This window comes from Ascaphus truei, chromosome 4, assembly GCF_040206685.1.
Source record: "Ascaphus truei isolate aAscTru1 chromosome 4, aAscTru1.hap1, whole genome shotgun sequence".
In the NCBI taxonomy this organism is placed as follows: domain Eukaryota; kingdom Metazoa; phylum Chordata; class Amphibia; order Anura; family Ascaphidae; genus Ascaphus; species Ascaphus truei.
Window position 1 is genome coordinate 42,770,908 of NC_134486.1, and position 10,111 is coordinate 42,781,018.

The window sequence follows — 10,111 nt, forward strand, 5'->3', positions numbered from 1 at the left end:
GTGTTGTTGCACTCTGCTAAAGGCTCCCTTTAGTTTTATGTTGTCACAATTAAATTAAAATACCCCTTAAAATGTAACTTTTAATGAGAGTTTTATTGAGATAATGTCTAGAAAGTCTATTATTTACCGAAAGTAGAAAGTACTCTATTTGGAAAAAGGATGTTTCCATTAACTAATCTAAAATAAATTCAAACAAGCTTCTGTCTGAGTTTGTCTAGAATTACTGAGTATGTGAATGGTTGTACACAGTGTCAGGTGAATCACACATTGTATCTTGCCTCTACAGTGTAGCTTTGTGCTTATTAGTGCATTTTATTTTTCTACTGTGGCTGGAACCACTTTGTATCCAAATGCTACTCTCAAAATTAGCAGCTAACACAGTGGGAAAGAGAGGTGGGGTATTTTGGGTAAAGGGTGTTAGTGTTGAGACAGTAGATAGACAGAGTTATAATATCTACTCTAAATTAATACAGTTAGAGTGCGCTACCAATTATTTTTCTTTATATTACAAACACTTTAAAGTTTATACTTTCAAAATCGTTCGGGAGTTCTGCATCCTGCAGGCTCATCGTGAGCTTTCTCCCTGTGAACTCAGATTTATTTATTTATAAAATATTTTACCAGGAAGTAATACATTGAGAGTTATCTCTCATTTTCAAGTATGTCCTGGGCATAGAGTTAAGACAAACAATACATGGTTACAAATACAGTTACATAAGTGAACAGGGTGTACATTATATACAAGACATTACATGCACAGTTAGAGATAATATATATTATAGGCATATGTAACAGTTACAGACCAGATTAAAATGTGTGACAGCCTTAGTTTTGAAACAACTTAAACTGGTGGTGGATGTGAGAGTCTCCGGTAGGTTGTTCCAGTTTTGGGGTGCACGGTAAGAGAAGGAGCAGCGGCCGGATACTTTGTTGAGCCTTGGGACATGAACAGTCTCTTGGAATCAGATCTCAGATGATAAGTGCTGCATGTGGTAGGGGTGAGGAGCTTGTTCAGATAGATGGGTAGCTTGCTCAGAAAGTATTTGAAGGCAAGACTGGAAAGGTGAACCTTACACCTAAACTCAAGTGATGACCAATCCAGTTCTTTGAGCATTTCGCAGTGATGTGTGTTGCAGTTGCATTGGAGAACAAAATAGCATATTGAATTGTAGAGGGTGTCAAGTTTGCTAAGGTGGGTTTGGGGTGCCAAGCCGCATACTATGTCTCCATAGTCTATAATTGGAATTAATATCTGCCGTGCAATATGCTTTCTGACCAGCAGACTTAGGGAGGATTTGTTCTTGTAAAGTACACCTAGTTTGACATAGGTTTTGGATGTCAGGGTATCAATGTGCATCCCGAATGTTAAGTGGGAGTCAAACCATATGCCCAGGTATTTAAAACTAGTAACAGGAGTTGGTTTGGTGTTAGTGTTGGTTCTGATCTTGAGCTCAGTCACTGGAAGCTTTAAACATTTAGTCTTGGTCCCAAATACCATTGTTACAGTCTTGTCAGTGTTTAAAAACTGTTTGTTTTGGGAAATCCAGTTTTTGAGTCTCAAACAGTCAGACTGAAGTATGTGTTGAAGGTCAGAGAGGCTAAGGCTGAGTGCATATAGGATTGTGTCATCTGCATATATGTGTATTGAAGCTTCCTGACAAGCTTTGGGAAGATCATTGATGAACACTGAGAAGAGTAGGGGCCCCAGAACAGAGCCTTGCGGGACGCCACAGATGATATCCAAGGGGTTGGAGTTAGAGCCTGAAATGGACACATGTTGGGATCTACCTGATAGGTAGGACTGAAAACAGTTTAAAGCATGCTTCCCTATTCCAGAGCACTGGAGGTTGTTAAGCGGGATAGCATGTATCAAAAGTCTTTGCAAAATCTAGGAATATTGCACCAGTGAGTTGTCCCTGTTCCATTCCACACTGGATTTCATTGCAAACTTTTAGCAGGGTAGTTACGGTGGAGTGTTTGGGGCGAAAGCCAGATTGGAATTGGATAGCAAAATTTGTCTTGGTACTGTATAGTAATCGCTTAATTGGAAGTGAACACATTTTTCCATGACTTTGGATAGTATTGGGAGAAGTGAGATTGGCCTGTAGTTTGAGACAATGTTTTTGTCTCCACTTTTGAAAATTGGGATAACTCTGGCAGTTTTCCAGGTCTTAGGGATATGGCCTGCAGACAGAATAGAGTTGACTATGGAAGAAATTGGTTTGGCAATGGCTGGGGCACCAGGTCTTAGGAACTTAGATTGTAGTAAGTCAGGTCCACATTGGCTGCTTAGTTTTAATTTGAGGAGCGCTTGTGTAATCTCCTCTTCGGATACTGGGACAAATTGTGGGCAGTCTTGGGAGGGGGTGGGGCTATATGGGTACTCCCAGGATGAGGTTCATATTTGTGGTTTGGGTTGCTTTTCGCTAATAAGTTAGTAGCAGACCCCACAAAGCAATCATTGAATGCATTTGCAATGTCAGTGGGGTTTGTCAGAGTAATATCCCCCTTAGAGATATTACTTGGTTGTTGATGGTTAGAAGGCTGGAATATATTGTTGATAACCTTCCAGAAGTTAGCTGGGTTTGATGTATTCTGGAGGAGATTGTCAGAGTAATATTGTGCTTTTGCATGTCTTGTTTGCCTTGTGCACATGTTCCGCAGGTATCTGTAGTGATTGAGATCCTTGGTAGTGCCAGTTACTTCGTAGCTTTTTCACAAGGCATCCCTGAACTGGTAGAGTGCTATAAGGTCAGTTGTAACCCATGGAAGGTGGGCCCCCCGTACCCTTATTCTGCGTAGAGGATCATGGGTATCACAGAGTTTTAAGAACTCGGCTTGGAAATAGGTTCAGGACTTAAATCGATTCTGTGCTAAGGGCAGTTGGTAAGGTCAGCCAGAAACTGTTGTGGGTTAATGTTTCTAAATGTTCTAGTGAGGAGAACTTTAGGGCTTGATTGGGGTGGGTTAATTTCCCTTACACAGTACACTATTGCATGGTCACTAAAAATGTCAGGAAGGCTGCCAGAGGATTGGATTCTGCTGGGATTTGAGGAGAGAATCCAGTCTAGCAAGAAGAGGTTGTGCGATTTCAGGTTTGTGCGTGTGGGTTGGGAAATGAGTTGTGTTAGGTTAAGCGAATTGAGTTGTACCTGGATTTTGTGGTTTTTAGGGTCGAGCCAATTGAAGTTGAAATCCCCAAGAACTAGCAGCTCACTCTTCTCATTCAGAGAGGAAATGGAGCCAAGAAACTGGGAGATATCAGTCAGGGACTGTAGAGGGGCTGCCAGCAACCAAGATGGGCTTAGAAAAGGGGAGACAGATTCTGCCAACTAGGATTTAAAAAGAGGGTGGGCTTGGGGGGAAATGTAACAGTACATTACAATTGTAAGTTGTCTGCAATATAAAATACCACCCCTCCTCCTTTCTTTGACCTATCTCTCCTAGAAATGGAGTATCCCTGAATGGCAATATTTGCATCATAAGTTTTAGGGGTAAGCTATGTTTCTGTGAGAACGATGGCTTTGGCTTTATGCATAAGGCACCATGCCCTTAGTTCATCCATTTTGGGCAGCAGACTCCGGATATTTATATGGGTGACAGATAGACCTTTTTGGAATTTAAAAGTGGAATTCTCAGGGGTATAGGACAGTTGAAATTGGAGGGCCTGGGTTAGGTTCAATATCACCTGCTAAAGAGAGTAATAGTATGAGTAGAAATTTGAGTAGTTGTTTGCAATTTGTAAATTTGTGGTGTTTGCCATTAGAGTGAGCAGTGGTTAGTGTGCTGGTTTTCCGAGTTCTCCACCAACATTCAGTAGATAGTGCAAGGCTTTTGAGTAGTCCAGGGTGTATGGTGATATTGGGTGTGGGCAAGGAGGGAGGAGTTTGTAGTGGATAGAGAGAGTAACATTTCCATGAGGCTACGAGAAAGAACAAAGTTGAGGTATATACCAGGTTCATTATGCCAGAGGTAGGTAATGCTCCATGGAGCTATAGTGAGCCAAGTGTGTGTGTGTGCAGACTAAACAGCAGAGGTGTGCCTTTCCTTATCAGATGTTTTGCGGCATTGCAATGCTTGGGCCTATTCAGGGTTTGCAATGGGCTGAGTGGGTGAAGGTTGAGGGGATGGAGGTAGTTGTGTGCAGTCAGTGTTGGGAGAGGCTGCAGTAAAATAAGTTGTAAAGGGGTGGGGGGTTACATTGTGCAGGCTAACAAGCATGGGATCATAGTGTGGTCAGAGTAGCTCACCGTTTGCCTTGTGTAGAAGAGTTTGCAGTAGATCCAGTCCCCAGTCACCTCTAGTCAAACTACAGTCTAACTATATACTGTATACTCACTTTAAAGGCTCACTTTAATGCCTCCCTCTAAAATGCCAATACAACCCTGCCAATGCACGGGGCTGGTGTTACTTTTATACATCTACAGCAGTCACATGATATTGCATCCCGTCTGACTTTAAACAATATGAAACTAAAGGGAGTCTTAACCGGCGTGCAGCGACCCTAGGATTTCTTGCTTTTTTGTAAAATTGTCTTCTTTTCAGATTTAAATCCAAGTTAGCACCCACAAAAGATCACTATTCCAATACAGCTTGGACTGAAATCAAGGGTAGAGCAAGGTATCTTTTTTGTATTTGTGACACACATATATATATATATATATATATATATATATATATATATATATATATATATATATATATATATATATATATATACATACATACATACATACATACATACATACACACACACACCACGATAACCTTCTTGAATGATAACCAGTCTTTTTTTTAAATGTCCAGTAGGGTTTATATTAACCAATTCCATATATTTTGAAACAAAATGATGTATGAATTAGACAAACAATGAGTACTTAAGAGTCCGGGTATGTGCAAAAGTAAGTGAAACCCTGGTTTTATCAGCTAAATTAAAGGGGATTATTAGAATCAGGTGTTTAAATAATTTACATAGATCTTCAGGGGTGAGTTTGGAAGGCTCCACTCTATAAAAAGATCAGAAACTTTCTGAATTTGGTCTTCACCATACAGGTGTGTGGAATCACGTCATTTCATGATCAAAAGAAATTTAAAGGCCCCAATCACATGTGCCGTGACGTGAGAGAATTTAAACATGGCTGCCGGGATACCGGCAGCCCATAACGGGGCCTGTAACTCAGGAAGCATGGGGTCGCTGAACCTGAAATCAATGCGGTTCAGCTCCGGAGACCCCCTGCTACAATACTGTATTATTAAATAAAATGAAAGCCTCGCAATCGCCTGTAGAGGTGTGCAGGTAGAGTGATTGACTCAGTCTATCTCTTACTGTGCATCTCTTGCAGACAGGAGCAGCCCGGTAGGATTCACACAGTGTGTGCTACACCTTTGTACGTATATTTAAATATACATACTTTATGATAGAGACTTGTGTCCACCCTTCCTTGTAAATATAGATTGAGTGCTTTTTTCCCATGCATTATCCCATGATTGTATCCTGAATTCTTTGAAGGAAGTTTCCAAAGGGGGAGTTAAGACTTAACCAGCCCTGATGTGCATATTAGGAATTTCTCCAGACTTGCGCATACATACAGAGTAATACGTAAAAATATATACCTGGGAGATCTTATATCAGCAGGTTAGTGCACTTATCTACTTTTGTACACATAAATGTTATACATAGCACCACAAAGTGTTGTTGTAATTTTACTGCCTTTGAAATAGTTGACAAGGGCTACTTGGGTACAGACTTGTATCAAAGGGTACTTACCAAATGTAGCTAGGAAGCTTTATTAGAATGTATCTGTAAAAAAATACTATTACTATAATGTGACTGGAAGATGTTGAAGGGCCAACAATTACTGTCCCAGGTGTGGGTACAGACGGGTTGTGAAAATGTGTAGGTTCTTTGTTAAGCAACGTATATTATTTTATTTATAGTAGTATGGGAGCGCAAGATCAAGTCCAGTTCCATATCGCAGCTAATAGTGTTGACCATGCTTTAGGAAAGGGATATTGGTGGAAAAGTTTCGTTAAGTTTTATTAGTGTTATTATGTGTGTACTATATGTTACTGTGAGTATATGTGCAATGTTGAGTAGAACAACATTTTAATGCCCCAAGGGAGAGTGTAACCAGCCACTAGGATACTAAAGGGTTAATTCAGGTGATAGCACCCCAGTAGGAACCTGGCCACTCTTGGCTAGGAGGGTAGTACAGAAAAGGCTATTAGTAGTAGGATATGTGGTAGTTAATCAGGATAAACTAGAGGGAAGCTAACAAATTGGAGCATCCAGGGTAGCGCCCCTTAGGCCAGCTAGGCCATAAGCCACGAGAGATGACCACTACAATGGGAGGCGTATGTCCTAGAGGGAATACCATATCAAGTAGAAGGGACCATGAGCTAACAGGCCCCTGCCTCCCACAAAAGTGAAGGATAACTGTATTTTGGTCTCCACTCGGCAATCCTTAATCATCCTAAAGAGTGTGCCACTGCACAGCCGGACCAAGGACTGGACTGACCAAGTGAATGTTACCTTTTACCCTGTTCAATAAGTCTTCATTTGGTTTAGTTGCAATTCCATCCTACGTCCACACCGCCTGAAAACCCCTATTTAGTAGCCCAGCGAGCACCAAAGCAAATCAGCTGTCAAGGTTACAATTAGGCCGAGTCCATGGTGCCTCAGCCCGTGCGGAGGCGCGCTGAGGCTGAGGGAAAGCGGGTGCTTTCTCTGGCCTTGGTTAGCGCGCCATCCGGGGGCGTGTCGGGGGGCGGGCCAGTGATGTCACGGAGCTGGTTCGCCCTCATTGGGTGAACCGCTCACGTGACCGGCCCTGAGCTCCCATGAGGGCGAAAATTTAAAATTTTGCTAAGACTTACGCTTCCGCATGCTTGCGTAAGAGTAAGCGAGCCCCTGCTAAAGCCGCTCTCATTGCGGCTGCAGGGGCTCACTGCAGAGCAGCAGTGCGCCTCAGCACGGGTCAGCGCATAAGCGGTTACCATGCCTGAGGCCTTAGGGCTGGGACCCGCTGCGCCCGGCGGCGCGGACAGCCGCGCGAGCGTTCCCCACCAGCAGGGGAATCCTCCCGAGCCGGTCCCAGTCCCCCCTCGCTGACGGCTCACTACGCACTGTGACGCTCAGCCGCCAGGGGATTCAAGAAAATTGTGATCCCGAGCGGTGACGCGTCACGTGGTGCGCTGATGAGCCAATCAGTGGCGGGGGCGGGAGCAGGAGCTGTCATCAGGCAGCTTCCTACTCAAGGTAGAGAGTGTGTGTGTGTCTCACATTTTGGCCTCCTTCCCTGTTAGCCCTTCCCCTTCCCTCCGTGGCCTTGGCTGTCTGAGCCCCTAGCACTTGCGTGCGTCCCTCCCCTGTCCCGGCTCACAGCGGTGACGTCATTGACTATCGCAAGACCTCTGGTCTGCGTGACTGTCCCAGTGAGTCCTTCGGCGGCACTGAGCTTGGGCGGCTTCCTACCCAAGAGCTGACCCGCGTTTGAGGACAGGTGTGGCGGCTGGCGGCGTGGAGCCACAGGAGTTGTGCTTCCCAGCGGTGCAGAGTCTCTAGGCGGTCGAGCTGTATCATCCTCCCTCCAGGCCCTGGAGTGTAAAGTGTGATTGAGCTACAGGCGTATACATATCAGCATTGCTGTAAGTAGGGTCTCAATTTTAGCCCCACTGGATGCCATCACTTCATTAGTGGTTTTAGCCCAACAAGCACATGTTTGTTGTTTTATATTTACTTTTTAATCATTATATTAAACTGCTGTCTTATTTTGCATACTATATCAGTGATTTGTTGTTTGTATTTAGTTGCACTATGATCTTTTTTTCTTTCTTTTTTTCTCGTTTATGTTGTTGTCTTACATGTCTGTTTGTCTGAGATTACATTGAGGACACTTCCATGGAACTCATCCCAGCCTTTTGAATTGGACTATATTTGGTCAGATTTTTATTTCCTTAGTGCTGCATACAATGCCGCATAAGGGGAAACAAACTATTATTCTCATCCTAAAATTGTGTGATCCTTGGATGTCATCATAAATGTTTAATGTTTGTGAACTGAAATGACACACACAATTACCTTTTCAGTTAAATGATAGTTTCTATAAGGGTTTCATACATAAATAGTGCCATCAAAAATAAATATAATTGCAGTAGGAGGATGAGTAATAGGAAAATTATGCTAAAAGATGCATGTAGTAATGTCAAGTCCATGTGCTGTTCTGTTGTGATGACAGCTTCAAATTGTTTACAAGATGAGCTCAGATATCTCTGTTTTTATAATGTCTTCTATTGTAATGACATGAAGCTATGTTTTTAAGGGTATTTAAGGTATAAAAGAACAGATCCACAGTGCACCAACGTAATACACATCTTATTACAGCGTTCAACATACAGTACTGTAGGTATCAACTTGATCTTGACATTTGAACAGAATCTGGGTAAATAGCATACCGTATGTGTTCAATTAAATAGATGTCTTTCCTCAAGCCACAAAGTTTAAGACCAACTACTGTATAGTAGACACTCCCTAACTAAGAGATGTACTTTTGGGGCAATATTCATACAACTACGACTTTCTCTAACTACTTTTTCTATCTCACGATCTATTAAAAAGTGTTCTTCTGCTACAATCTTCTCTCTCTCTCCGAGATCTGTTTATGCTTCTCTCCTTTTATTAATGTCACTTTACATTATAAATCAACTATGCAATTATCCTCCTTGTCTTCACTCCACTATTTCTCCGGACATCGCACCACTGATCTCCATGTCCTTGGTTTGTGTTTGCGCTCTAGTCAAGACACTCTGGCTGGGATTCACTGCTCCATGACATCAAACCCTGAGGGCAGTTAATGCTGGATGAGGGTGCAAGACACCGTATAGTGGCTTATTGAATCATGACGTGCTCCCTTGTGTTTGTACTTCTTCTTCGTATCTGAAACCCTTCTCGCTTGCCTTCACCTTTAAAGGAGCATCTTCATCCTACTTATTTTTCTCTTTCCCTCGGGCGCAACAAAATGGCTTGCAAATCTCGGGCCAATAGGACTTTGCGACAACATCGGTTGTGGCTTTCTATTGGATGACCATTTAAATCCCATTTGAAAACCAAGAAGTAATACCTTTTAACTTCAACAGTAAGTATTTCAGGAAACGGGGGGTCCCTAGAGCAGAAAATAGTGTGGTTGACCCTCGAAGGTTGGTTAGGGTATTGCTCCTTTAAAATTAAACATTTAATTTGCTCTCTAACATGACTACAAAACCTACTAAAGGAGCAATTACACATTTTTTTCCATGTCCTAACTAATGCAGACTTAACATAGATTGCAGGCGTCCCCAAATTGAATCATCTTTCCCTGCATTATGTCTTCTAAAACATTTCTATAATATTACATACATACAGTACAGTACTCTTTAAATCACAATGGGACATTTGCTCACAGCCGTCTCGCTGCGACCACGTCTCTGCGGGACTGAGCCACAGAGGGAACCTCTGCTGTAGCCGCTCCGCTGCTGGCCACTGGCCGCTTCACTGCCAAGGTAAATTAATTTAAGGGTTAATTTAGTGGTTAGGGTACAGGGTTAAAGATAGGGGTTTTAGGGAAGGGGTTAGGTTTTAGGTCAGGGGATTCGAGTAAGGGGTTTAGGGTAAGGGGTTTTATGGTAAGGGGTAAAGGTTCTTAGGGTAGGGGATTAGGATAAGGTTTAGGGTAAGGAGTTTTACAGTAGGGGGTTAAGATTTTTAGGGTAGGGGGTTAGGGTAAAGTATTTCTGGGCAAGGGGTTAGGGTAAGGGGTTTTAGGCAAAGGGTTAAGGTTTTTAGGGTGAGAGGTAGCGTTAGTATTAGGGGTTAAGATTAGGGTTTTTTAGGGTAGGGGTTGTTAGGGACTTACCTTGGCAGTGAAGCGGCCATCGGCGATGTTGATGGTGGCGAGGTAAGAGGTGGCTAAACAACGGTGGAGATTTGGTCAAGGCAAAACGTCTACGACCAAATATCCTAGATCGCCTTCAAATTACTACTAAATGTAATTCATATGATGGCAAATGTACTCAAATATTATTTTCGATATTAGGTATAAATATTAATTATATATGTTTGCCTACTAGTAGTGAA